Here is a 26,310-nt window from a genome sequence, read left to right on the forward strand (position 1 = left end):
GCCGCCGGGCCTCTGGCAGTCTTTCCGGGCCCGGATTCCTCCCGGGAAAGTCGCCTTGTCGACAGTCGGGACTTAGTCTCTGCGCCATTTTCTTTTTCTCTCTCCTCTCCTTTCTGTGTCTATGTCTCTTTCTCTCCCTCCCTTGGCTCCTTCCTTGAGCTGCCCAGAAAAAGCTTTCTGCGGAGCAAAGCCACGTAAATCACAGACCTCACCAGGGGGAAGGTTGGGAGCCTGAATTGTTACTGTTTTTTCCCAAAGAGAACTTTATTTGGGGTGTTATTCCCTCTTACTGCTTCTTGTTTGTTTCCTTTTCTGCTTCCAGAATGAAAGATACCCTTCGGCAACTGTTGATTTTTTTTTTTTTTCCTCCCTTTCCCTGGTAAGATGTTTATGGTAGGAAATAGGGCTCTAAAGCTAAAGCCCTCCTTTGTGGAGTTCTTTATATTTTGAGATTGCTTTCCCCAAGTTGTGTTCTTTGCAAAGGTAGTGGTACCTGCCTTCAGAAAGTTTGCAAGTTCTCTGTTGGCCATCCATTGTAAATGTTGGGCTTAGGCATGTTGATTTTTTTTTTTTAATTAAAGTATTACTGACTAGAACTTCAGTGGGGCTGAGGTTCCTAAGGCACTGTTTTTTTTTTTTTAGAAATGCAGTTTAGTGTAGTTGTCAGGAGGAAACATTGCTGAGCATCTCATCTGGCCTGGTGTATTAGGCATTTCTCGTAAGCTGTGGGGTAGAAAAAAAGATTTTATTTATTGAAACAAAGATGACCAGCACCACCCCTGCTTCCTGTTCATTCTTTTTCAGAAGCCTCTGTTTTTCAGGAATCGAGAGCTAGCTTGCTTTTGCCTGACCTTTATGTTTTGTACCCTTTTCAGCCAAATCAAGGCATTTATTCTTTGAGTATTTCCACTTCAGTTACCGAGTGAAGATTCCCCCAATAGAAAGCTCACCCTGCGAGCTTTTCAACAATCCTGTTGAAGGAGAAGGTACCTTCTGTAGTGTGCTGGGAATTCCCACTGATTCTGATGGTACATAATCCTGCTCAGTTGAGTTTGGGTTCTGGGAACCTATCCAGTGGGAGAAGCTGATGACTAGGTTTTCTGATGTTGTAATCAGCAGTCCATCGTGTTAGCCTGCTCTACTGCGAGCAGCCTTATGTTCAGATTTTGAAGTAGGGCATCCAGCAAGAGATGGTACTCTGCGAGGAGAGAATCTGGTTAAAGTGTAGCATTTCTTGAGCACCTAATATATGCCAGGCACTGTGCTTAGTGCTAGAGCTGAACCTTTGGCCACAAAGTGCTGCTCTTGCCTTCAGTCTATGTGGGGGAGACATAATTAGTTAATTACAAGGTAGGTGCTGGGGCAAATCTATACCCAAAATGCTTTGGGTGACTAGGGGATTTAATTTTGTCTGAGGGTGGGGAAATTTCTCAGAGGAGGTAGCTTTTGGGCTTGCTTGTGCAAGACTAGGTGCTGAGTGTCAAGAGTTGGAGTATTTCTTAACTATGTTTAGTCAACCTATCAGGGTTTTAAAAGCGGGAGATGAGGCCCCTGCTGTTCAGAAAACCGCAGAGTGTAGATACGTTTCTTTGGGATGTGGGAGCAAAGAAAGGATGTGGCAGGTGAGGATGTAAAAGTCCTTTTGACCTCTCTTGGAGGAAGGTAGGATCTTAATACAGAATAAGTGTTTTTTGACTCTCAGACTGGGCTGAGTAGGTAATGTATCTAGTAATGAAACAAAGTGTAGTCCTTTCTCCTCAGAAAGTTAACCTCCATGGTTCTCACCTAGGTTATACAAAGGAACTGTTGAATATGTGAATGATTGTAGGCTGGGTAGGTTATTGCTCTTTAGTGCCATTTTTTAGAGACTGAAGTAAACTGGCTTTATTGACTTTTAGAATGTGTTTTTTCACTTGTAATAGCAATAATTGCTGATATTTATTGAATGTTTACTGTCTATCAGGCATGAATCTCAGTTCTTTCCATTGGATCATCTAGTTTAATTTAATCCTTGGAAGAACCCTTATGAGTTGGGTACTATTATCTCCATTTCCATACATAAGGAAACTGAGCCTTAGGTATATTTACTAGCTTTCCCAAGGGCAGTGAGTTGGCACTACAAAGCTCACAAGCTTAGCCACTATGCTATATATGATTCTAGTATGAAGAAATTAAAAGCTGCCTCATCTCTGCTTTCTTACAGAGCTGAAAAAGGCAAGAGGGAGAGATTTGGTAGTTTGTTGTTTGCTTTTTATCTAAACCTGCTCCCAAAAGAAAAAGCACTTTAACTGCTTCCCCACCACACTGAGGGTCTGACAGTGGAGTATTATCTTTGTAAATATTGTCTAGAAGAAAGATGTAGTATTAGTAGCTGTTTGCTTGCTCTATTAAGTAATACATTAGTAACTAGTGATTGATTTATGTAACTATGAAAGAGTTTTTAAAAGATAAAAATCAATGTTTAATTATGCTCAGACAAGTTATTGTTGATCTTTGTATTAAGAGTTTGCTTAAGCATGATTTTAAGTGGACCTAAACCCATCTTACAGATGAACTGTGCCAATAATGTTAAAACAAAACTCCCTCATTTGCCTGCCCTCGTCCCCTAAGAGCTGAAAGATTTTTTGCCTTTGGAGTTCATTCTTTACAATAGTTAGAACTGTTACTGTTCGTATAGAATTTAGAACATTCCAGCCCATACTCAACTGCTGGAAAAAATCTGTTATTTGTGAAATGTGTGTATATTTAAAGTATTGCTGGGAGTTTCAGGAGCAGAAACCATAATCTCTTATACCTAAGAGAAAAGGCTTCTTTTTCTAGGTGTTGGTAGCACTCGTTGAAGTGGGGCTGAGTCATTAGCCCAGTACTGTGCAGACTACTGAATTATCTGTAGTGTTGATAATGGTAACATCAGGTTGGGGGTCAGTGGTCCTATTGCTGTTTCAAGAGCTTGATGTTTTTGTCCATCTACTCTGGAGTAGTAGGGTTCTTTCTTCCCTGGCATGAGTAAAGTATAATGCTTGGTTTCATCAGTGATTATTCTCAGAAATGTTACATGGGTTCATTGTTTGGCATTATCTTGTGTTGATTCTAGTAGCTTAGTGGATTCAAACTGGATGATGGAATTAAATATGAATTGTTTCTGATGCTAACAGATAGTTATACTTCTGTGCTGTTGGGCACTGGTTGGGATGGCAGGTGGGAAAACTAATGATGTGGCTATCTGAAAATTCCCATCACATTTTTAAAACCAAACTGATGGCACCTTCAAATGAAATCTGGCACGTCTTCCTACTCCATCCAGAAACACTTAAGCTCTGGGCTCCAGTGTTGTCCTTCCTTCCACTGCAGCCAGATTTCTTGGGGGCACCTTTTCAGAATTAGTGAGCTGCTGTAGAATCTTTATAGATGAAACGGAGTTGCTTGTCAACATGTGCTTTTTAGATTACTAGCATGTCAGAACTCACAAACAAATTTTAGATTCCGACGTTACCGGTAAAACAAGAAAATCAAGTAGTTACTAAATCAGAAATACCTCATGGTTTAAAAAGTGAAAACTGGATAATATTGCTTGCTATAATTAACTCATACTTGTCTTTGGTAAGTAGATAAAGTAAAATGGAAAATAGGAAGTCAGGGTCAGTTCCAAAATCTCATTTTAACCAACAGTAGCAAAAAAAGAATTGAGTCTGGCTTTTTTCCTTTAACATCAGCATAATAATGGAGAATTGTGAGAATTTGAAGAGAGATTCATTAGTTTGTTCTAGGTGAGTCAATATCCATTTATACAAGTGCCAGGGATTCTTAACATGTCTCAAAGCTTATATTCTAAAATGAAGCTGTTGGGGGTTTTTGTTTGTTTTCGGCGTGTGTGGGGGCATGCAGAAAACATGGCTGACTTCTGAGCTTGTGAATATGTGTTGTATGTTAATCACAGTAACAGTTACCTGTTGCTGCCAATGGTATTGGATGTGATTCTGTTGTGCTTTCTGGGTGTATTTCATTTTAGGAACTTTCAGACATACTTCAGTTGTTCATGTTATTTCCTAGTAGTTGGGTATGAGTGCATACGTATGTTATTGGTCTTTAACAGCTTTTGCCGTACTTACAGTGCAGAATACTGATTTTCTTCAAACCCAAAGTTATTTCTCCAGAAGTGTTTTGTGAGAGATTGCGTGTTTTTCATATGAAACTATGTTGAACTCCAATAAAGTTCTAGGTTCACTGGGAAAAATGGATTCCAATGTAATTATTTACTTTTGAATGAGGCTATGGAAATGCTTGAAATGAGTATTTGATGTGGGATCCTGAGTTTAAAAACTGTCTTGAAAGAAAGGTAAAATATGGTCCATTCATTGCATTTGGAGACGGAAGAGAGTTCACTAACTTTTCTGAATCCTGTGGTTAAGGTTATCTGACTGCCGCTTAATTATTTTTGAATTCATTAACTTTGCGAAATGAGGGCATTTGGGCAAGCAGTTGAGAATTTGGCTTCTTAAGGTAAAAAGTTTGGGATGGGAGAAGTTCCCAACTGGCCCTTTAGAAGTGAATGAGATATTGTGTTTAAAGGAGGCTTTTAGATTGTCTTTAAACTTTGAGTAGTAATAGTTGGAACAAGTCTTTTCTGTTTCCATGCCTTGTAAATCTGAAGTTTGTGAAGCAGCTTTCCATCCCCATGGCTTCAGGCCAGTAGCTAAAGTAGGAAATGTAAAATAGAGGCCATCGGTATGGAAGACGTAGCATTTGCCAACCTTTGCCCTTCCCCCACCACCTGCCTATCTAGGTGTGAGCAATGTGTAGTATGCTCTGTGTTGATAGCATAGGGCCTGGGTACTGTGCAGGGGGATAAAGATGGGGAGTGGTGATGGTGGGTGTAGCCTTGGCTTTATTAGGTGGGAAGAAGCTTAGAGTGGAATATCTGTTAGATATTAATGGTATTTTGGGTAGTGTTGTAGGAAATGACTAATAGTTTGCTAAATGATTTTAGCAGCAGTAGATATTATTTAAAATGATATTTATTCTGTATATTCAAGAAAGATTCTAAATATTTTTCAGACTGGGAGAGAAGTGACTCAAGTATATGTCTAGGTATACAGATTGTAATATCATCAAGCTAGACCACCCATTGTCAAAGTTTGTATTGTATCTTTATCTGTCATTTATGGCTGTAAGGTTTAGTTAAGAAAGAAACGGCAAGGGATATTGGCAACTTAAGTTTTAAATTTCTTTTTGGTAGGTACTCGTTTTTAATTTGTTGCCTTATATTTTTAGATCCACTCAGTTATCTCCCTGCCAACTTTACCTTTCTGTACTGTTCTTGAGAATTTTTCTGAAATGTATAGTAAATATTTTTATTTACATCTCCCTTCTGCCCTCCTCATTAGATTGGGTAGAGGTGCGTGCATCTCTACCAGTCTCAGGTTAATTCCTCTCTGAGCCTTTGAAGTTAACTTTGTTTCTGTGGATTTAAGGAACCGAAGAACTCAGTTCATTAGCATTCCTGAGACACACCTAGATAAGCTTCAACAAAAGGTGTTAAAGCAGTCAGCATAATTGAGGACTTTAATTCGCTTGTCTTTGTTGTTGACGTTGCTGAGAACAAGTTTAATAGATCCCTGGGTATTATGACATTTTCCTGTATTTTAAGAACAAAAACACATCCGCCAACCCTTGGTCCAATATTCTTTGTATTTTTCTCAGCACAGCCTAGGAAAGATAGAGGGCAGGAACCTTGGAGGAGATATCCTTGGCTATTTGGAGTTTACCAAAAAAAAGTTGTTAGTTGAAGGCTATTCCTACACTAGAATACACTAGAAGTGTACTCATTGCCCCTTAGTAAAAGTCCAGATTTTAACCTTGCTACCAGATACGAATGCCTAGATTTATAAAGTTTTGTAGGCAGAATACGGGTTGGGCAGAAGACTGATCTAGATTTCAAGATAAGTGGATTAGGGAATCTCATTGGCTGAGACCCCCTTGCTTTACCCAGCTCCTATAAGGTAGCCCCTTTATTTCTTTGTAGTCAGCTATCTGAGCTCTTGCTTGGCAGCAGAAGGGGAAGTGGGAGGAAGGGAACTAATTTTGAGAGTTTGGTAGACACTATGTTTTTGTATTCATTAAATCTCATTGGGAGATTGGGATTGACATATATACACTAATATGTATAAAATGGATAACTAATAAGAACTGCTGTATAAAAAAATAAATAAAATTCTAAAAATAAAAAAAGAATAAATCTGAATTTAATGGGAATAGTACAGATTTGTGGGAAAACCTTCTCATCTCCCCCCTTTTTTTTAAAATATCTTTTAAAAAAATATTTTATTTATTTATTTTTGGCTGCGTTGGGTCTTCATTGCTGCACACGGGCTTCTCTAGTTGCGGCCAGCGGGGGCTACTGTTTGTTGTGGTGTGTGGGCTTCTCATTGCAGTGGCTTCTCTTGTTGCGGAGCATGGGCTCTAGGCGTGCGGGCTTCAGTAGTTGTGGCACATGGGCTCAGTAGTTGTGGTCACGGGCTCTGGAGCTCAGGCTCAGTAGTTGTGGCACGCGGGCTCAGTAGTTGTGGCGCACGGGCTTAGTTGCTCCACGGCATGTGGGAACTTCCTGGACCTGGGCTTGAACCCGTGTCCCCTGCATTGGCAGGAGGATTCTTAACCACTGTGCCACCAGGGAAGTCCCTCTCATCTCCCCTTTTTGGTAGCGTACTGCCTTAGTCCAGATTCCAGAAACCCCAGTCAGGTGGTAATTGGTAAGCTTCTAATAAGATGTCACAGCCGGGACGTGCCTGGTAGTCCAGTGGTTAAGACTCTGTGCTTCCACTGCAGGGGGTGTGAGTTCGATCCCTGGTTGGGGAACTAAGATCCCATATGCCCTTCAGCGCAGCCAAAAAAAAAAAAAAAGATGTCACAGGCTGTCCTTAATTATATGCTGTTAGAGGTAGCCTTAGACCCCTTATATCTTCAAGAGATGCTATGGTATTAAGGCTGGAACCAGATTGCTATTGAAGTAGGAGAATAAGTGATGAAGAGGGAGGCTCTGGGGAGATACAATGCTCTTGAGCAGCTGTGGTAAAATAGAAAGTTGGAGTAGAAATCAGAGCAATCTGGATTAAGTCCCTGTTCTTACTATGAAACTTGTCCTGGCCGCTATACCTTGTTTTCTTTTTCTTTTTTTAAAAAATCTTTATTGGAGTATAATTGCTTTACAGTATTGTGTTAGTTTCTGCTGTACAACCCTCTAGATCGTCACAAAGCATCAAGCTGATCTCCCTGTGCTATGCAGCAGCTCCCCACTAGCCATCCATTTTACATCTGGTAGTGTATATATGTCAATGCTACTCTCTCACTTCATCCCAGCTTCCCTGCCCCCCCCCCCCCGGCCGTGTCCTCAAGTCCATTCTCTGCTTCTTTATTCCTGCCCTGCCACTAGGTTCATCAGTACCGTTTTTTAAGATTGTATATGTGTGCGCTAGCGTACGTATACCTTGTTTTCTCATCTGTAAACAAGGATGATATTTCTATGCTTCACAAGCTATTGAGATTTAAATGAGTATATGAAGGTGTCTCTCTACCCACATTTTAAAATTTAAACTTTGATTAGACAGCTTCTGCTCTGAGATGGATCTTTATCTTGAATGTTAGATTTGAAGTAGTGAGTTGGTGGCTCTTTCCTTCCCTCACTGGTATTCTCTGTTAACATTTTAAATCTTCCTGACATTTACACAGTGAACAGTAACACATAACTAGAGTTGGTAGATAGAGTCTTTACCTAACTGAACTGCATAGCCTATGTGGCTCTCTTCTGACTATTAAGCAATCACCGTAAAATAAAAGATGGTGTATCTATATCTAGGTTTGGGCTAAGTAGGAGCCAAATGTTTACCTGGTTCTTACTTTTCTAAGAATAAGTCTAAGGCAAGGTGGTTACTGCTGAAAGAACTTCTTCCAGCAATAAAGGTGGGCTTAGAAATGAAGGAAGTGTATTGATGTGGGTAATTTCTCAACCTTTTAATAGAATTATGGGTTTTCTATTAAAGTCACCCAGAGCTTATATGTCATTTATACCTCAATTAAAAAAGAAAGATAACCAAGGGTTTATCTTTTAGATACATTTAATCAGTGAAATGCCTAGTTCATTATTTGTGGTTTGTTTTTTTTTTTTAAACCACAGAACTCAGTATGTCTTCCGCCATCATGGTTCTTCAAAGGGTACTCTTTTACTACCTGCCACCCCAATATATATATATATATAATATATATTATATATATAATATATATATATATATTTTTTTGGCTGCATCACGTCTTCGTTGCTGCGCGCAGACTTTCTCTAGTTGCGGCGAGTGGGGGCGACTCTTCCTTGCAGTGCGTGGGCTTCTCATCGCGGTGGCTTCTCTTGTCGTGGAGCACAGGCTCTAGGCGCGTGAGCTTCAGTAGTTGTGGCACACGGGCTCAGTAGTTGTGGCACACGGGCTCAGTAGTTGTGGCTTGTGGGCTCTAGAGCACAGGTTCAGTAGTTGTGGCACACGGGCTTAGTTGCTCTGTGGCATGTGGGGGGATCTTCCCGGACCAGGGCTCGAACCCGTGTCCCCTGCATCGGCAGGCAGATTCTTAACCACTGTGCCACCAGAGAAGTCCCCACCTCAATATTTTTAAACTGAGAAGACTCAAAGCACCTGAGAGTTACTTTTATTTTTCATTTATTCAGATGGTTGCTCAAAGTGACCAGCTCAACTTGCTGTGAAATAATAATTCTTGGGAATAAGTGCCTTAGATAATAAAACTTAGGTATGAGAACTTAAGTAGCAAACTCCATGTTAACAATTGTGCATGAGTATAGGCATTTGGGGGATTCCATGGAAAAAAATTTTAGTAATGGCTCATAAGTCTAGGTAATGCTGATTATTGAATTGCCTTGAATTTTTAATTTGGAAGTACTATTTAAGATAAACCGAAGTTAGTTATGGATATGTTTACTATTGTACATTAAACTAAACCAAATGGATCTTAGTAGAGATCTTATACCATGGATCAAAAGGATTATCCGAGTAGCATCACAACAGGAACAGACTTCAAAATTAATATTCAATTAAAGGTAGTCCAGAGAAAATAATTTTGTAGGATCAAAATTACAGCACAGGGTCTAATTTTAAAGAGTCTCAGAGATAAAGTCTTGAAAAGATAAACATCTCAGGAACAAATGGTTCTTAAAGTACTTAGGAAAAAAAGTGAGAAAGTGAATATTAATACTGCATGTCTCTATTGCCCTCCGTATGTTAGAGTGTCAGAAATAGGATTGGGTTTAAAAGTCTTCAGAGCTTGGACCTCTTTCTCTTACATCATTTTTCTCTGATTAAGAATGTGAATAGCCTTGGGTGGGGAGGGGATCCATGTGTCTCCACCCACCCACCGCCAAATCAGGCAACCATAATGTAGTGGAAAGGATATTTCAATTTGAGCTCTTGCACTTCTGCTCAATGGCGATGTCTTTGAACAAGTTAATCTCTGAGTCTTAGTCCTTTGCATCTAAACTAGGTCTAATACTGAGGATTAAATAGCATGTGAGGATCACTTTATTTATTTAAATTTATTTATTTATTCATTTATTTTTTGCTGCGTTGGGTCTTTGTTGCTGTGCGCGGGCTTTCTCTAATTGCAGTGAGTGGGGGCTACTCTTTGTTGCGGTGCGTGGGCTTCTCATGGCGGTGGCTTCTTTTGTTGTGGAGCACGGGATGTTAGGCTTATGGGCTTCAGTAGTTGTGGCTCACGGGCTTTAAAGTGCAGGTCAGTAGCTGTGGCACACGGGCTTAGTTGCTCTGTGGCATGTGGAATCTTCCCGGACCAGGGCTCAAACCCGTGTCCCCTGCCTTGGCTGGCAGATTTTTAACCACTGCGCCACCAGGGAAGTCCTGAGGATTACTTTAGTAAAGGTAAAAACTTAGAAAAAAATTTTGAGTTCCTTGCCAGTCCTTAAATTAAAAAAAAAAAAAAAATCACCCAATCACCTTTTCAGAGATTGCTTCGTTAGTCTTCTGTACAAAGGGAACTTCAATTTCTTTAAATTTGGGTATTGTGAGATTTTACTCCAGGGGAGAAGGGTCACTAGGGAGCTTTGAATATGATACTGTTGCTGTGAATCTCAGATGGGCGGGCTCAGGAGGGTGCTGACTCGCCTTTACTTTGTGACTGTGTACAAACCACTTCGTTTCTCATACCACTTTGCCCTTGGGTTGGTGCAGTATTTAAGAGATCTTCTTAGGAAGGTAAAACGTTCATGTTTAATTGCAAAGGGAAACTTTAAGTTGCCATGTTCATTTATTTAAACATTCACAGAGTAAATACCTGTAGTGACTAGATACAGATGAACAAGACAAACCCATAGGGCTCTCAGAAGGAACACTTTGAGGTTAGTAAGTTGCAGGCCTGTATTTTTACTTCCTCTGTTGAGATTCCATGTGTTTTCATCAGTGCAAAGGCTCCTGTCGTACCAGGGTAAGTGGGAACGGAAGGTACTTTCTGGCAGCTAATGCTTCACTATCAGTGAAAAAGAGTGATGTCTCCATTTATTTCCAATCCTAGGAGATTTTTTTTTCCCTCCTTGGAAAGAATTGGAAAAGCTAGGACCTTAGATTTCCAAAGATGTCCAAACTCATAACTGTTCTAGAAAAAAAAAATTTAGGATACCTATAAGCTCATTAAAACTTTTTCACCTGGAATAGAAGAATAAAAGTTTAGTTTTAAGTTCTGTGTATTTTCCATTATCTTTTTGTATCAGATACCTGTTTTGCATGAATTTTAGGAAATTAGTTTTCAGGTTTCCCCGAACAGGTACATTTGTCAGGGTGACTAGAAACGTTCACATTCTGTGCAAGAGATTCATGTGACAGTAGCTAATCAAGTATTTGCTTGAAATAGTTTAAATCCTTGAATGCATTGCCTAAAATAAAAGCTGTGAAATCACCATCTTATTAAATTTGAAGAACTGAAATCTTAGAGGTTAGACTCAGGACTTAAAGTCCTGGGAAACTAATTGTATGAAACATTTCAAATATATTACTATTGTTACTCCTTCCTAATCCATGAGGTGTCTTGATACGGGCAATACATGAAAGCTGTTAAACTCCTCAGAGGAAGGTTCAGAGTACATAGTAGTGTTATGTATAGTGTGATTTGAACACTAGAAAACTGATTGAGACTAAACGTTAGCTTTACTCTGCCTTATTCTTATAATCAGTGTGTTTTCGCAGGAGTAGATGCAATGACAGTAGTTCTTGCTATTTAACATCGAAATTTTCACAGTTCTAGTTAACCAGGAAAGAACAAAAATGGGGAGGAGGAATACAAATTGGCTAGTCTTTGCAACTGCTGGCTTGTTACACTTGACTTCCAAACTGAAAGCTCTCCAAGGCCACACAGCCCAGCTCTGAAAAGTCTCCCAGTTAGCTCCCTTAGCATACAGAAGTCCACGACAGACAGACGGGGTGGGCTCAGTGGAGATTCAGCTGATGGTGGTTTGACCATAATTAATTACTCTTTCCACTTAAAAATCAAATCACCTTCTTCCTCCCTTGAGTGCAGTGTAATATAAAAATCACACTTCCACAGAAGTTTATAATCTTTTTACAGATGTTAGCACCCTCCTAATCTCAGAATGTTGGGAAAGTGGTCTATAAGCAGAAATGTGCTTGTTTTCTCTTTGGGGAAACAGATTTTAGTGGGCAAACGAAGCTAAAAATTTTCCCTCAGTAGTCCTGAAAATGTTATAGAACTTATTTAGGACTGGAGCTAACTTCTAGAATTTAGATGTCAGGTAGTGTTTGTGTTAAGCTCAAATTTTTAGGGGAAGAGTTCAAAGTTATAGTACAATATGATGAAATATGTCTATAAGTGACTGAAAACAGTGAAAGTGTTTGCATAAGTAAGACTAGCGGACTATCAAACAGAATTCATCCTGATTGCACATGTGTAAATATGCATGCCAGTAGGTGCTGTTGTACAAAAGTGAAGATAATTTTGCTCAGTACATTTACTGAAAACTTGATATATTTTTTTAAAGGCCTTCTGCAGCAACCCTGTTTCCCAGAAATGAAGTTCAGTGTGCGTTCTTCTCCCAGAAGTCTATGATCATGTTTTGTTCTGTTAAAATATTCCTTTTTACCCTGGAATGCCTCCTTAGTGTTTAGAACTTGGTACAGTTTAGATAAGTATATCATCTCCATTTTCCTGTCTATTTTTAGGAAGGCATTAAGTATTGTAAACTCCTTGAGAGTTAGAAACATCTCAGAGCTTGTTTCAATATTGAAGGCATAGTCTTAGATACTCAGTTTCCTTTCCAGTGAAATCTGTCTGCAATCAACACTTAACCCCAAGCCAGAAGTAGCCACTTTTCTCTGGCTTTCACTGAGCCTTTGTTGTCCTCTTCCAATTTTTCATTCTAGGCTTTAGAAATTTATGTGGTTGGCTTATTACTTACTAGGAAGTGGGCAAGAGCACTATCTCATCTTATATGGTCAATACAGATGCTTTTAACAAATGTTTAGTTGTGAAATGGGATCCTCCCTCTCTCCTAGCTCACCAACTGGTTGAAAATCAAGTTAGGAACATTGAGAGCTTTACACTGAGTTTTCAGTTCTTAAGCTAATTTGCATAAGAATTACCTGGGAGTGCTTGGTAAAAATACATATTCCTAGTCCTATGCCTTGAAGTTGATTCTGTTGTGGAGCTATTGAGAAATCTACATTTTAAATATATCTTTAACAATTCAAAATGATTCTAATACAGGTGACCCATAAGTCACCTTTGGAGAAACTGATCTATGTGAACTATTTTTTTTGGCTAAGATCTGTTTTGTTTCATTTGATTAAGGTACTCCATTGGTCTAGTTATTAAATTTACAGAATTTTTAAAAAGGCATCAGAACAGTGTTTTCCATATGTTTATAAATGCTTATTACTTATCTCACTCTAATTTAAATAAATATCTTCTACCTTTCAACGAGCATTTAGATAAATAGCAGAGATAGTTAACTGCCTTTGCAGCTGTTTAACTATGTGTCTCATCAGAATCCTAATCCTTTCTCCTACTTCCATGTTTAACTAGCCATTATTTGATCCTGATGTCATCTTTTAAGATTGGTTGACTAAGCGGAGCATGAAGAGTGAGAGGCAGTTTTCATGCTAGTGTTCGTAGGATGTTGAAGGCAGGGCTTGAGGATGTGAAGTGGAGCGTAGTTTAGTGGAATGCTGTGGATCTAACCTGTGGAGGGCACTATCTTTAGGTTAAACTAGGGGTCTTTAGTTACTGATGGCACTGATTGAAATGGGAGGATTTGAATAGAGCAGTGGTTCTTAAAGTGTGGTTTCTTGATCAGCAGCATCAGCATTGCCTGAGAACTTGTTGGGGGAAATGCAAATTCGTGGCCCTCATGCAAACCTACTGGCTCAAGCTCTGGGAGTGGGGGCTCACGGTCTAGGTTTTACCAAGTCAGCCAGGTGATTGATACACACTGAGGTTTCAGGACCAGTGGAATAGAGTAAGATTTGAAGTTCACCTTCTCCTATTGCACCTCTCACATTTTTAGGAGGAATGAAAGACAGTTGAAGTCCATGTGCTCACCAGTGAAACATAGGCTTTGGAGTGAGATAAACTTGGATTCAACTCTCGGTAGTTGGGTGGCCTTGAGCAGATTATGACTCTGATTCATATGAAGCCTATAACTAGTTTTGTAGTAATTCAACCTCTTAAACAGTGTTCCTTGTTTTTTTCACAAGGCCCATGTCTGGGCCTCAATACTTGTTTGATACTTATACTTCCTTATAGTTAGGAATTTGGAGTAATTAAAAATGGGAGCAAAAAATAGGAGCCAGTTACATGATTAGCACCAGGAAAGCTTCTAAAGAGCATATATGTATTCAGGCTTACACTTTCTGTAGGTAGTTACCCAGAGAATGACCTGTGCATTTCAAGCACAGTCAGTAGTGATATTCTGGACAAAAAGGGCCCGTTGGCTGAATTAGTAATAGGATGCATGAAGCAACGCATCAACACACTTGATACCTTTATGGCCAGACAAGGTGTGGACTTGGGGCCGTTTGAGGCCCACGCCCATTGGAAATGGGCAGTTTAGGCTGAGCTGGTGGGTTCCTATGCAGCACTGGCAGGAGGTTTGTAGTCACTTTCACTACTTCCCAGGCATTAAGGGCCCACTTAATAGAAGCAAAGGAAGGCAAGCCTGCAGGAATGAGCCTGTCCTAATTGAGCTGGGCTGAGAAGGTACATTTTCAGGTTAGACAAGTCCTTTTTCTCTTTTAAGTTCTGCCTCCTAGGAAAGGAGAAGCATTTTCAGTACGGAAATGTCCTTGTGAAAACATTACTCACTACAGAAGAGTATGTAAAATGCAAATAACCCTCTTAAGGATCTTGTACTGGTTAATTACTTTCAGAGGCAAAAGTAAAAAATTCCAACTTTGTCTTGCGTTTAGAGAACAAAGATGAGTTAGTAAAATGGGACTTCCTTGCCATACTCCTGAAGCTTAAAATAATTGCTCTATCTGGTTTAACTTATACCTTAGTGGACTAATGCCTTAGTTGAAATGTTCTCTGGGCAGCACTCGTTGAGTCTCTGATTCCCCTGGAACTCTGCAGAAGCGGCCTGCTTTTGAGATGGCAAACTTCGGCTGACCTTGAGGAACTACACAACATAGTGTCTTGCCGTGTAGGGAAAAGGCCCCTGACTGGGCTCCAGCAGAGGAGTCACTGGTGGAGTGGAGAGTGCTAGGCAAGGCATCAGGACACAGGAAGTCTCAGTCCTGGTTTTGTCAGCACTGTCCAGTGGAATTTTCTGTCATGATGGAAATTGTTCTTGATCTGTGCTATTCCGCATGGTAGCTGCTGGCCATGTTGGGCCTTTGAAATGTGGCTAGTGTGGCTAAAGAACTTAATTTTCAAGTTTTATTTTTTCTTTAATTTAAAGTAGCTACATGTGGCTAGTGGCTTCATATTGCACAGCACAGCTCTAGGTAAAATTTAGATAAGAGCAAAGAGATTTGGGTTTAGATTTTACTTGGAATATGGGAGGTTGGGGCTCTTGGAACTTCAAAATCCAAAACAGGTATGAATTTATGTTATGAGTTTGAATAAAGAACTTCCTTCTGTAAGTCTACATTGCCTTATCCTGGGTGACATGCTAAGAGGATTTATGACTGGTAAGTAAAGTTGAGTTTACCACAGCAGTTGGAAAGCCCAGACAGTTTTCCATTTTACTTGACCCCTTTAGTGCTACACAAAGGTGAACATTTAAGGTACCTGTGGATTGAATAAATTTTCATTTTATCTCAGCAACCCTATGAGATAGGTCATGTCTGTTTTGTAGTTGACAAAAACAGATTAACTTATGTTTACATATAATACCTTATGGATCACTGTCCTTTAAAATGGTTGGTTTTAGCTCACAACTTAATTTGAAATTGCAAGTTTTTAGTATGTTGCTATGACAAGAAGTTAATTCATATTTGTTCCACTGTAGTCAGTAATAAATTAATGTCTCACTGTAAGTGGTAGAGAATCTAAGATTGTCCAGGCAAGCAAATAGCACCCAAGATTTTAACTCACCCAAGGTGCTGCTTATAGTAAAAGCAGATCAGAACTCAACTTCTCCACCCCATTTGGGGTCTTCCTGTCATTTGTACGCTCACAGTGAACATAGTGAGTGAGTGTTGACTTACTTATAAGTAATCTAGTCCACCATTAGCCAGACAATCTTAGTCTGGTGGAACAAAGTGAGATTTTATAGCCTTGACCACTGGCGTATAGTGAACGTATGAGGTCTTAGAAAATAACTTGAGTAAATTGCTTAAAGACCAGGGACAGATCCAGTTTCCTTCAGCTTTAGCTTCAAATTATGATCTGTTATTTTTGAGGGTGGGAAGACAAAATGGAATTGGGATAAAATAAGTAGCTGAATTTTGAACATTTATTATCTCCACTTTTGAAGAAACTGAGGCTCAAGGCTATAGTTAGTAGTAAGCCACACAGCTGGGAGGCTAATCGAAGCCTGTCTGATGCCACAGCTTGAGTTCTTAAATGTGACACAAAACAAGGTAAAGGGGAGCCTGGGTGACTTAGTTGCCTCCTGGGAATCCTGGGTTGTAGTGGAGTGACCTGTGTGGTATCAGACCAAGGACTTGCATTTCTTAGAGCACTTGCCTTCATTTAGTGGATCCTTATCAGACTAATATCATTGACTAGAAGGCTCTGTTACAGTTTAATGTGTAATCCTTTCCTTATTAAGGAAGGCTTGCCGGCTTGTGCAGCAGAGACCCCTGGATAATTTATTTTTAAGCAGTTCACCTTGTGCTTGGAGCCAGTTACTCCAAAAATCAGTAAAACTTCTGTTTATCTGAGTACTCAAGAAAAAGGATCTTTTTGTTAACCAGGGATTTACTAGACCCCGCCCCCCCAACCCCCTTATTTTAGAAGGATCTCTGAAGTCTGCTTATATACTAAGGAGTTTCATTGGAGGTGGTTAGGAGTGTGAACAAGTGTGATGTTGTTACCACTTCAAGGGGGATAAATAACAAATTTAACTAGCTTGCTGCTTAAGAAGCAGAATTAGCAGTGGGCTCAGCCTTGGCCTCCCCTTCAGAGTTCTCATTCGTGTGACTGACTCTGTCTAGTTTTGTAGAGCAAGTAGATTTTAACCACTTTTAAATCAAGTATGGCCATTCACGGGCTGTTTGAAAGGAGGAGAGAAGAGGGAACCAGGCTGAGCATGGATATCATTTAGGGGAAAGCCTTAGGTAAAGCAAGGAGGATATTCATTTACACACCGAGCTTCAGAATGGCACCGCTCTCTCTACGGGGGCATTGGGGATAGTTTCTAGTCACTGTTAAGTAATTGCAGAGTTCTGAAAACTGTGCCTTCTTTTGTATGGCCCATGGTGTTTATATTTTTTTACTGGTTGGGGAAAAAATTATTAAATACACCTGAAACTAATATAATGTTATGTCAGTTATACTTCAATTTAAAAAAAGAATATTATTTCATGACACAGGAAGATTATATGAAATGCAAATTCCAGTGTCCATAAATAAAATTTTATTGGAATGCAGCCATGCTCATTCATTTACATATAATCTGTGGCTGCTTTTGTGCTACAGTGGCAGAGCTGAGTATCTGCAACAGAGATTGAATGGGCCACAAAGCCTAAAACTATTTATTACCTGTCCCCTTGGAGAAAAATTTTGCTGACCCCTGGCTTGGTGAGTAGTGCCAGATGCTTACCTTGCTGATTCACACTTGTATGTATCACAGGAAGCTCACGGGACTCTTTTCATAAAACTTGGTAGCCTCTGGCTTCCAGAGGAATCTGTATAAGCCAAGTGTCAAAAGTTTACTGTGAGCTTGCAGCTTCATTAAGTCTTATTCTATCTTTTTTCTAGTCATTCATCTTCTCAACTGAGTCCCAGTGGCAGGACTCAAGTTACCTCTGTCTCTAAGCACGTCTGTGCCCGATGTCCAAACAACAAAGGAAATTTCTATTCTAAAGCACCTGACTACCCTACTCCTTATCTAAGTTGGGGTAGCTGTGTCACCCCTAATGTAGCTCTTCCTTCTTCCTTTCAAATAGGGGCTGGGAAAGTAGCAGGTGAAAACCTCTTTCTTCCTCAGTTGTAGAGCCTCAGTATACTCAGCTGTAAATTTAAAAAAATCCCCAGGGACTGACTCAGCAAGCACCTTGTGCCTGCCTTTTAAAGGAACAGAGAGACCCAGTTGAAGTAGAAACTGAAAATAAAATCGGTAGCATGTCCATTATTGTAGGTGGCTGGTACTTGGTATTAATCACTGCTCAAAGGACCAAGACATGACAGAGCAGGGTTTTTCAAAATATGATTATAGATTATAGTCACCTGGAGAGCTTGTGTTAAAATACACATATCTGAGGATGATCTTATTCCCAGGTCTCACACATAGGAAAGTTTGAGAACCACTGCTCTTAAAAGAGATTTTTTAAGCATTTAGATTTTTTTCTTTTTATCCTAATTTGTTTGAACTAAAACAATTTTTAAAGATCATAGAATTCTTGGGACTGTAAGTGTAAGAGATCAGTAGAGGTCATTTTACAGACTAGAAAACTTGAGACCAGAGTAGAGAAATAAATTACCTAGGACCCCGTCATGACATTGCATGTTTTTTTTGTTTTTAATGTAATCAGTTGGTCCCTGGGAATAAGAGCCAGAGGAAGAGAGGAAGATGAACTTGAATTTAAGGAGCATAATGGGAGGAGTAGGATGGGAGAGAAGGTTATAAAACAAGTTAAAATAGGGTGCATAGACAGGAAGGGACTGAAAAGACAGATTAAGGTAATTGTAGTGTTGTAAAAGCATAAAAGGAGTCCAATTTAAATGAGGAAGTGGACTGGAAGAGAAAACATCCTATGACCATTTAACCCTTTTTTGTATGAGATTGAGGCCTAAAGCACACCAGTTGGCTGCTTCATGGTGTGTCTTTTCCAAGGCAAGGACATGGAACAACATCTGGCCACTAATCTTACAGAATTGCTGATGTTTAAGAACCAAGATAGGTCCACTTAGGTGTTTTTAAGTCAGTTTGTGGCATTTCTTCTAAGCATATAGACACTTGGGAAGATGTTGTGATTGGTTTTAGAATTTGAGATTGTGTTGCAGAGCTGGTAAAAACAAAATGGAAAATGCTAGACTGCTATCTTTGAGCAACTCTTAGTCTTTTAATGCATTATACTACTAAGTTTCTGATGATGAAATTTTACCAAGTATTGAACATTGAGGAGAAAAACTTAAGTACTTTGCAAAATATTTGGCAACCTTCATCTGATTGTTTGGCCCTTTCTTTGACTTGGCATCTATCACTTCTTATGAAGGTACCTTCCAGCTGCAGTATTGAAGTCTGATTCTGGAACTTCATGGGGCCAAGTCCAGGGAAACTTGGGAGACCCTTATGGAGACCCTTTTTTCCCCCTCCCTTTCAAGAGTTACTCATTTAACAGCTGCTGGGTTGGGGTGATTATGATGCTTATTATGGGACTTCATGAGACCAGAGACTTGGTACTGTTTTGCCACACCTAGAACAATGCCTGACACAGAGTTGGTACTCAGTAAATATTTGAATGAATGAATATTGTGAACCCCAGCTTCTTTAAGGAGAGAAGAAGAAATACTTACATCTGCATTTTCTCCCTGAAGTTTTTTGTGTTATTAGCTTGAGAGTACTAGGTCCCTAATGAGGAAACCCCATTAGTTTCAATAATGAACAAGTCAGTTCATGACAAAAGGTCTCGTTTATATACAATACACATTTGGGGAGAAAAAATGATAATTTGGACTTTAAAAATTGGAAATATTACTAGTGTCTTTCTTTAGAGCTGAATCCTCCCAACATTTTTCTTTTAAATTCCGGAGCTCTTTGAACTTTTAGCCATAACAGCCTCTGTCTTGCATACTTTGAAAGGCTATTAACTATGCACTGGAATTTTGGAAATGTTGTCTGAGAATCACTGTAAAACAGTGATAAGGACTCTTCCATGGGCTGCAAATTGAAATCAGCCACCCATTAAGATGGATCACAGACTGGATTTCCTGGATTGAAACTAGATCAACATTGATAAAGTCTGAATTTAGGCAGCTGTGTGGGGAGAGAAGGAAGGGTAGAGTTCTCTCACCCCGTCAACCCATCCCCCTTTCAGTGACAGGCTCTCAGTCTTCGTGACTGCTTTTAGTTTGGCATTAAGTTCCTGAGGAGATTCTTGCACACCCCTGATACTGACCACACTCCGGATGCCAGTCTTTATCATTGAGACCAGCTTGTTGTCTGTCCTAGACAAAAACAGTCTCAAAGTGTTAGAACATACTGGATGTAGAGTGTTAAGTAGAAATGGGGATTTTGTTAAAACTCCAGCTTCTGGGGATGTGGTATCCATGGGTTTAAAGGTCAGGGAGGAAGGAGAAGATACAAGGATTTATCCCAATAGAAGTGATTTAATAAATGAGCAGGTGATGAATATCTTCTTTAGAAAATTAATTTCTTTTTTTTTTTTAATATTTAGGCTGTGCTGGGTCTTAGTTGTGGCACGCAGGATCTTTAGTTGTGGCATGCAGGCTTCTTAGTTGTGGCATGCATGTGGGATCGAGGTCCCTGACCAGGGATCGAACCTGGGCCCCCTTCATTGGAAGCACAGATTCTTACCCACTGGATCACCAGGGAAGTCCCTAGAAAATTAATCTTTTCACCCACTGTTTTCACCCAAATCGTTCCACTGTCCGCTTTCCTAAGGCACTGGCTATATATCTGTGTGTCAGAGATGAGCAGAGATTATCTTTGACAATGTTGTTTGAGGGCCTCTTTGGGGAAGGCATCTTTTGGTTGAATAACTATTCCCCACCCCCATCCTCCACACACTTGACTATCTTTGAAGGAAGAGCACATGATATTTTACAGCTACTGCTTTAAGTCTCAAAACCTGTTGTCAGAAGTCAGTGTAAAGAGGTCTGCCTCAAAGCTTGGCAAAGAACCCTTCTTTATACCAGAAAAGTCTCTGCTTTTGTTTATAAGGAAGCAAAGGACTCTCCTGCTCTGATCTGATTACCCTAATCATTTAGAAAAAGGTTGGAGTGGTAAAATCCTTAAAGATCATGGAGTAGTTGATAAAATGGTCAGAAATCTTTGCCAGTTCCTTTGCCTTTTCTCTCTTAACAAAATGTAAATGTTTGTGCTTGGGTTGAATTGTAGTTGCATTAGTGACTTATGCAGCTACCTAAGTCACCATGTAGCTTGTAATAAGCTTGGTAACACTGTTAGCCACCTGCTGATAACCACTAAACTCATGCAAATATTTCTACCTGGGGGTGTTAACTGGTTTAGCAGTGTATCCCTTAAAACCAGTAGGTATTTTAGGCTTCTGGGTACAGGATTGTTAGATCAGGCCAAAGTTTTACTTCTTTCTTCGTAAGCTGCATCCAGGAAAGAAAATCAGACAGCCTTTTATTTATCGTTCGCTGGTCAGGCAAGGTGAATGGGCATGGTTGCCACCTTAAATGCATGTATAAAACCTGAACCCTAAGTTATTTGGAATGATTGGGTAGGCTTATTTCAGTTTGATGTAAATTAATCATGAAGAGGGGTCAGTAACAATTGTACCTTATTGACAGTTGTGAACATGTTTGGAATTTTGTGAAGATTAGCCAGGAATTCTATTACAACCATACACAAAGAATCTGATTGACTTTTGAAGTTAAAATTCTTTCCGGTCACTTAAATTTTCTGAGCCCCAATTTCTTCATCTATAAGAGAGGTGAGTTTACTGAGATTACAGGCATCAAGTCAATGATGAACAGATTTGAAGCTCTTAATCACTAACCTATGCTGCCTTCTTATAGACCCAGTAGTTAAGTGACTTTTACCCAAGGTCATACAGTCAGTGGTAGAACAAGATTTGAATTGGATCTTTTTCACTCTATTGAACCAGTCTGCTTCCTTCAGAGGTTGTTTCCAACCTTCTGTGCTTGTCTGTTATGTCTCTAATCGTCATTAGGGTTTAACTATGATCTTTTGTTCTAACGGCATCGTTCTTGAACTTTTTTTCTTTTTTCTCTGGCCCTGCCGAGTGACTTGTGGGATATTAGTTCCCTGACCAGGGATTGAACCTGAGCCCTCAGCAGTGAAAGCGTGGAGTCTTAACCACTGGACTGCCGGGGACTTCCCATTCTTGAACATATTTAACAAAGTGTTTTATGGACTTGGCTTCCTTTTTCATATAATTTGTATATGTGTCTGGTTTCCCTGTGAGGAGTGAACTCTTCATCTTACACCGTGATACTGATTTGGCTACTTGGGGCCGGTTCTGGACTGGTTTCCAAACCTGCAGCTTCATTGTCATCCTGGGATTAGGCCAGCTTTCAGGTACTTTATAACAGTTGGATCAAATTTTGCTGGATTTATTTGATACTGAAGTTTCTTATTCCTAGGTGTTTTGTTTCTCTTCTGTCTAAGCAGAGGATTGGGACTCTAAAGCTACAAGCAGTAGAAGTGTATCTATATCTTTTTTAAGAAACTGCTTTTGGGACACATGGTTTAGAAAAGCAAATTAAATATAACTCTGGGATTTTATTTTCTTGTATGCCCTGACAAGAATCAACTCTACCATTTCCTAGCTGGCAGGAAGTACATCACACTTAATTTTGCTCAATCATGAGAAGATACATTTCTCAGTAATAACAACAACAACAACAATAATGATAGTAATAATAGGTAGTTGACTTTCATGGCTCATCTGCCAAGAATTCCCTCTAGAGAGGGAATTCCTTCTACCTTGCTAACTCCCTCTTAGCCTTTAGCAAGACTTAGTTCAAATACTGCCTCCTCCAGGAAGTCTGTGTTAATGCCTCATTGCCCTGTTGGATCCAGGCTCTTTATTTCTGTTCTCCGGTGGAATCAGATTGTTTCTCCTCATTATATTACTTTTCACTTGGAAACAAAGGAGGCAGGTAACCCAGATTCATTATTTTTACTCTTAAGACTTGTTTCAAAATGCTCATAATCCTACTACCTTACTACCCTTTCTAAAAAATAACAGGGCAGAAAAGTAGAAAATTCTACCATGGTGTAAGAGACAGAGGTAATGACACCCATGTGTTTCATGTGTAGACATTTAGAAAAATGTCTGTTACCTTTTTAAATATAGGAGCATCATGATGCAATACAAACACTGTTGCTTTAAGGTCAATCATTTGACATCCGAGATTTTTGGAGATAGGAAAGGAATTTTAATCCATTTTAGCAAGTCTAAAATTAAGATTTCTTCTCTGATGACCTAATTTTCTCTGCCTTCACATATACATAGACCAGCATAAATTTTCTGCTTTTAAAATATATATTCAGGCTAAATTTCTAGATATGGATTGCTGGGTTAAAACAGAGTATGTGAGTTAGTTCTGCTGGATATTGCCAAATTCCCCCTCTATACGAACCATATGCACCTTTTCAGAGATGTCTTAAGAGGCAAAAATGTGTATTAGATTTGGTGAAATCAGTACTGCCCAGAGTTGTGAAAACTAGAGGTAATACATAAAGCATACTACCTTGTGCAGAATGCACCCTTAGAAAGGGATAACTATTACTCTTGTGTGAAATTGGGAATATTTCCTTATCGTAAGAGTAGTAAGAAAATTGAATGAGACAGTGTAAGTACTCTAGCATGGTTCAGCACCTATATTAGTGCCCCTTTTCTCTTGCTTGCCGATGGCTGTTTGGGTTCATATCTTAATTATTCCTGCAATCTGAGAAGACACAGATACTTACCTCTTTTGTCATTTGGAAGTCTCTTTACTTAAAATCTTTGTTAACCTCAAGGAACATCTTAGGTGACAATAACAGAAAATGTTGATTCCTGTTCTCTCTCTCTGTTCATTGACATACTTATTCTTAGGGAGTAACTCTAGTTAAGTTAGAGTGAAAGGAATTAGTTGTTAACATCTTCTCAAGGCTGCCTTATTTCACGGATCGATCTTCCTCCCATGTCTTTATCTTGAATTTTTGAAGGCTAGGGTTTGAAACACCTGTCATCAAGAGGTTATTGGGTGACCAGAATTCACAATGAATGGGGTTTTCTGGTGACTTAATATACGGTGGTTTACACCTTTCATTTCTAATCTCCAGTCAAGTTCAAAACAATTCTTTTTGCATTTAACAGATGCTTGAAGTGGCAAGATCCTTTCTCCAAAACATTTTAACAATATCTATTCTTAGATGAATTCCAGATAAGGGAAAGAGTATGTACTAAAAGTAATATTCAAGTCCATTAGTATGCTGTCTACATTTTCACTTTGGGGATGTAGATTATTGTGCCCTTATCGGCATCTCTTCTGACCAGCATCTTTAGATTTCCCAGTGTTACCTTAAATACAATATGACTTCAGTTAGTTTCATCATTTCTTCACTCTTTTTGTTCTCTTCGTTTTTGTTCTGCACAGCTTTCCTGTGTCTTCTTCCAAGGCACCTTGTTCTCGTCACCTCGACTTAAAGTCTTTGAGTCTTCTTTGACTCTTCCCCTGCATTTATTGATTACACATACCAGTGAGTTCCTGGAACTGGATTCTACTTCCTCTTTTTCAACATGCTTTTATGTTTTCTCCTTTCTTCTCAATCCCTTTGTTATCACATTTTTCTAGATTGCTTCAAAAACACTAGCTAGTTATTTTGCTTTTACCTTCTACCCACACTGCCCTTCAATTAATCCTCCTTAAGTATGGCTTTTATTTTGTTCCTTTTCTGCTTGAAGTAGCTCCTTGTCATCCTGAGAGTAGGACACCCTGACTTGGGTTAATTTCATCTATCAGACTTTATCTCTTACTGCTCCTTAACACAAATCCTCTCTTGAACTAGGCTGGTCTTCTCCTTGCTGTACTCTATATAAGAAGAAAAAATAAGGGATTGAAAGGGACGAAGCTTAAAGATAGTGTTTAACTTTCTATTATGAAAAGTTTCAAGCATATTTAGGTAGAGAGTAGTATAGTGAACTCCCACGTATCTTATCTGCTTACTTCAATAACTATCAACCTCTTGCCAATCTTGTTTTCTCTATTCCCATGTTGCTCCAATTTTTTTTTTTTTTTTTTGCCTGAGAGTATTTTAAAGCTAATTGCAGACATCCTTCACCTGGAAGTACTTGCGTATGCATCTTTAAAGGTTATTTATCTATCAGTTTACATAGTGCAGATCATCTCTATGGTGGTTTCCCTGTCAGTTGGTAATTTAGCTTGTTTACACACTTTTGGTGTTCATGAGATGCCTCATTCCATTTTGCCTCCCTGTCATTTCTCCTCAGAAGGCCCAGGCTGCCATGTGGAACTATACTATAGCTATTCAGATATTTGAAGAAGTTGTCACATATTATTCTTTTTGGTACCTGTCACAGCACACATAGCACAATTTGAGCATACAGGAGACATGTAATAACTTTTAAAATTAGGGGCACTTGGGTTTCAGATCTTTGACCTAGGTCTTACTTGCACTAGTGGGATTTTCAGCTACAACTTTAAGTTTCTTTCTTTAAGTTTCTTTAAGTTTCAGACATTTTGGTTTTATGTTTTTAGATTAGCAATTGAAAGAATTGGGGACCTGGCTTTCAAAATTGATTCTAAGGTTTTGTGCACTTAAAACAACGTTTTGGGCAGACTGGTTATCTAAAACCTACCTGGAATTATTTTCAACTTTTACTTAGTTTTCTTTTTCTTTAAATTTAGTGCTTTTTAGTGAGCTAATAATATGTTTTCCTTGTGTACACCAGTACTTGTCAAAATAAATTTTTTAAGCTGGGTAATTTTAAAAAATAACTTCTTTATTTTATTATAAAAGTGACTCATCGGGAAAAAATTGGAAAACAAGGCAAAGTATACACACAGAAACTCAAACTGCTTATAAATTTACCACCCAAACTACTTTTAACATTTGGTGTCTATCTTCTAGTCTTTTTGGACATGTTTCTGTGTTTGTTGAATTATACACAGAGTAATTTTTTTTTTAATATATTATGTCCCTGCCATATGCTTGTGCCATAATAGCAGATCCTAATGTTCTGTTTCTTGTTTGCTAAATCTGGCCTGTAAACAAAATCAAACAACACAGACTTCATTCCAGGTTGTAGTGCTGGTGGCATGTTTTGTCATTATTGTGGTTTTAACCGTAAGTGCTAGTTGGGCATAGAAGTAATGAGGGTATTAATTATTGTCAAGTGAACAGGGGCCACCAACTTTGTATCAGATTGACTCAGCATTTTAAAATTGTAGACTTGAGATTTTCAGAAATTGGAGGGTTCTTTATGCTACATGGAAGATTGGGTTCAAGTCCTATTTCTGACACCATATGATTTTATTTTCCCATCTCTGTGGGATGAGAATTTCTTACAGCTAGGTGTACGGTCATGCAAATTTCTGTTTCCCTAGGGCCTGGCACAGAATAGATACTTAATGGATTGTGCCAAATGTGGCTTCTTTTTTTGCTGTGAGCCAGGAGTAGTGTGAACACACACATTGCCTATACATTATTGTTAGTTATCTATTGCTATTAGACATGTTATCTCAAAATTTAATGGCTTAAAATAACAAACATTTGTCTTACACAGTTTGTGTGAACCAGGAATCCAGGAACAGCTTAGCTGGGTGGTTTTGGCTCAGAGTCTGAGACTGCGGTCATCTGAAGGCTTAATTGAGGACCCACTTCCAAGGTGGTTCATTCGCATAGCTATTGTCGGGAAGTTTCAGTTCCTCACCACATGGGCCTCT

At 39.2% G+C, this 26,310-nt stretch overlaps 1 protein-coding gene and 1 long non-coding RNA gene across 2 annotated transcripts in view; one reads left to right on the top strand and one right to left on the bottom strand.

Moving 5' to 3' along the window:
- Positions 1 to 26,310, top strand: part of TOP1 (DNA topoisomerase I) — an 86,310-nt gene that overhangs the window by 1,012 nt on the left and 58,988 nt on the right. The window lies entirely within an intron of this gene.
- The window catches only part of LOC137207839 (uncharacterized), a 94,683-nt gene continuing 68,772 nt past the window's right edge, over positions 400 to 26,310 (bottom strand). The window contains exon 4 of the long non-coding RNA XR_010935318.1: positions 400 to 723. This is a non-coding gene — a long non-coding RNA (uncharacterized lncRNA). The remainder of the gene's footprint in view (positions 724 to 26,310) is intronic.

This window comes from Pseudorca crassidens, chromosome 15 (genome assembly GCF_039906515.1).
Source record: "Pseudorca crassidens isolate mPseCra1 chromosome 15, mPseCra1.hap1, whole genome shotgun sequence".
In the NCBI taxonomy this organism is placed as follows: domain Eukaryota; kingdom Metazoa; phylum Chordata; class Mammalia; order Artiodactyla; family Delphinidae; genus Pseudorca; species Pseudorca crassidens.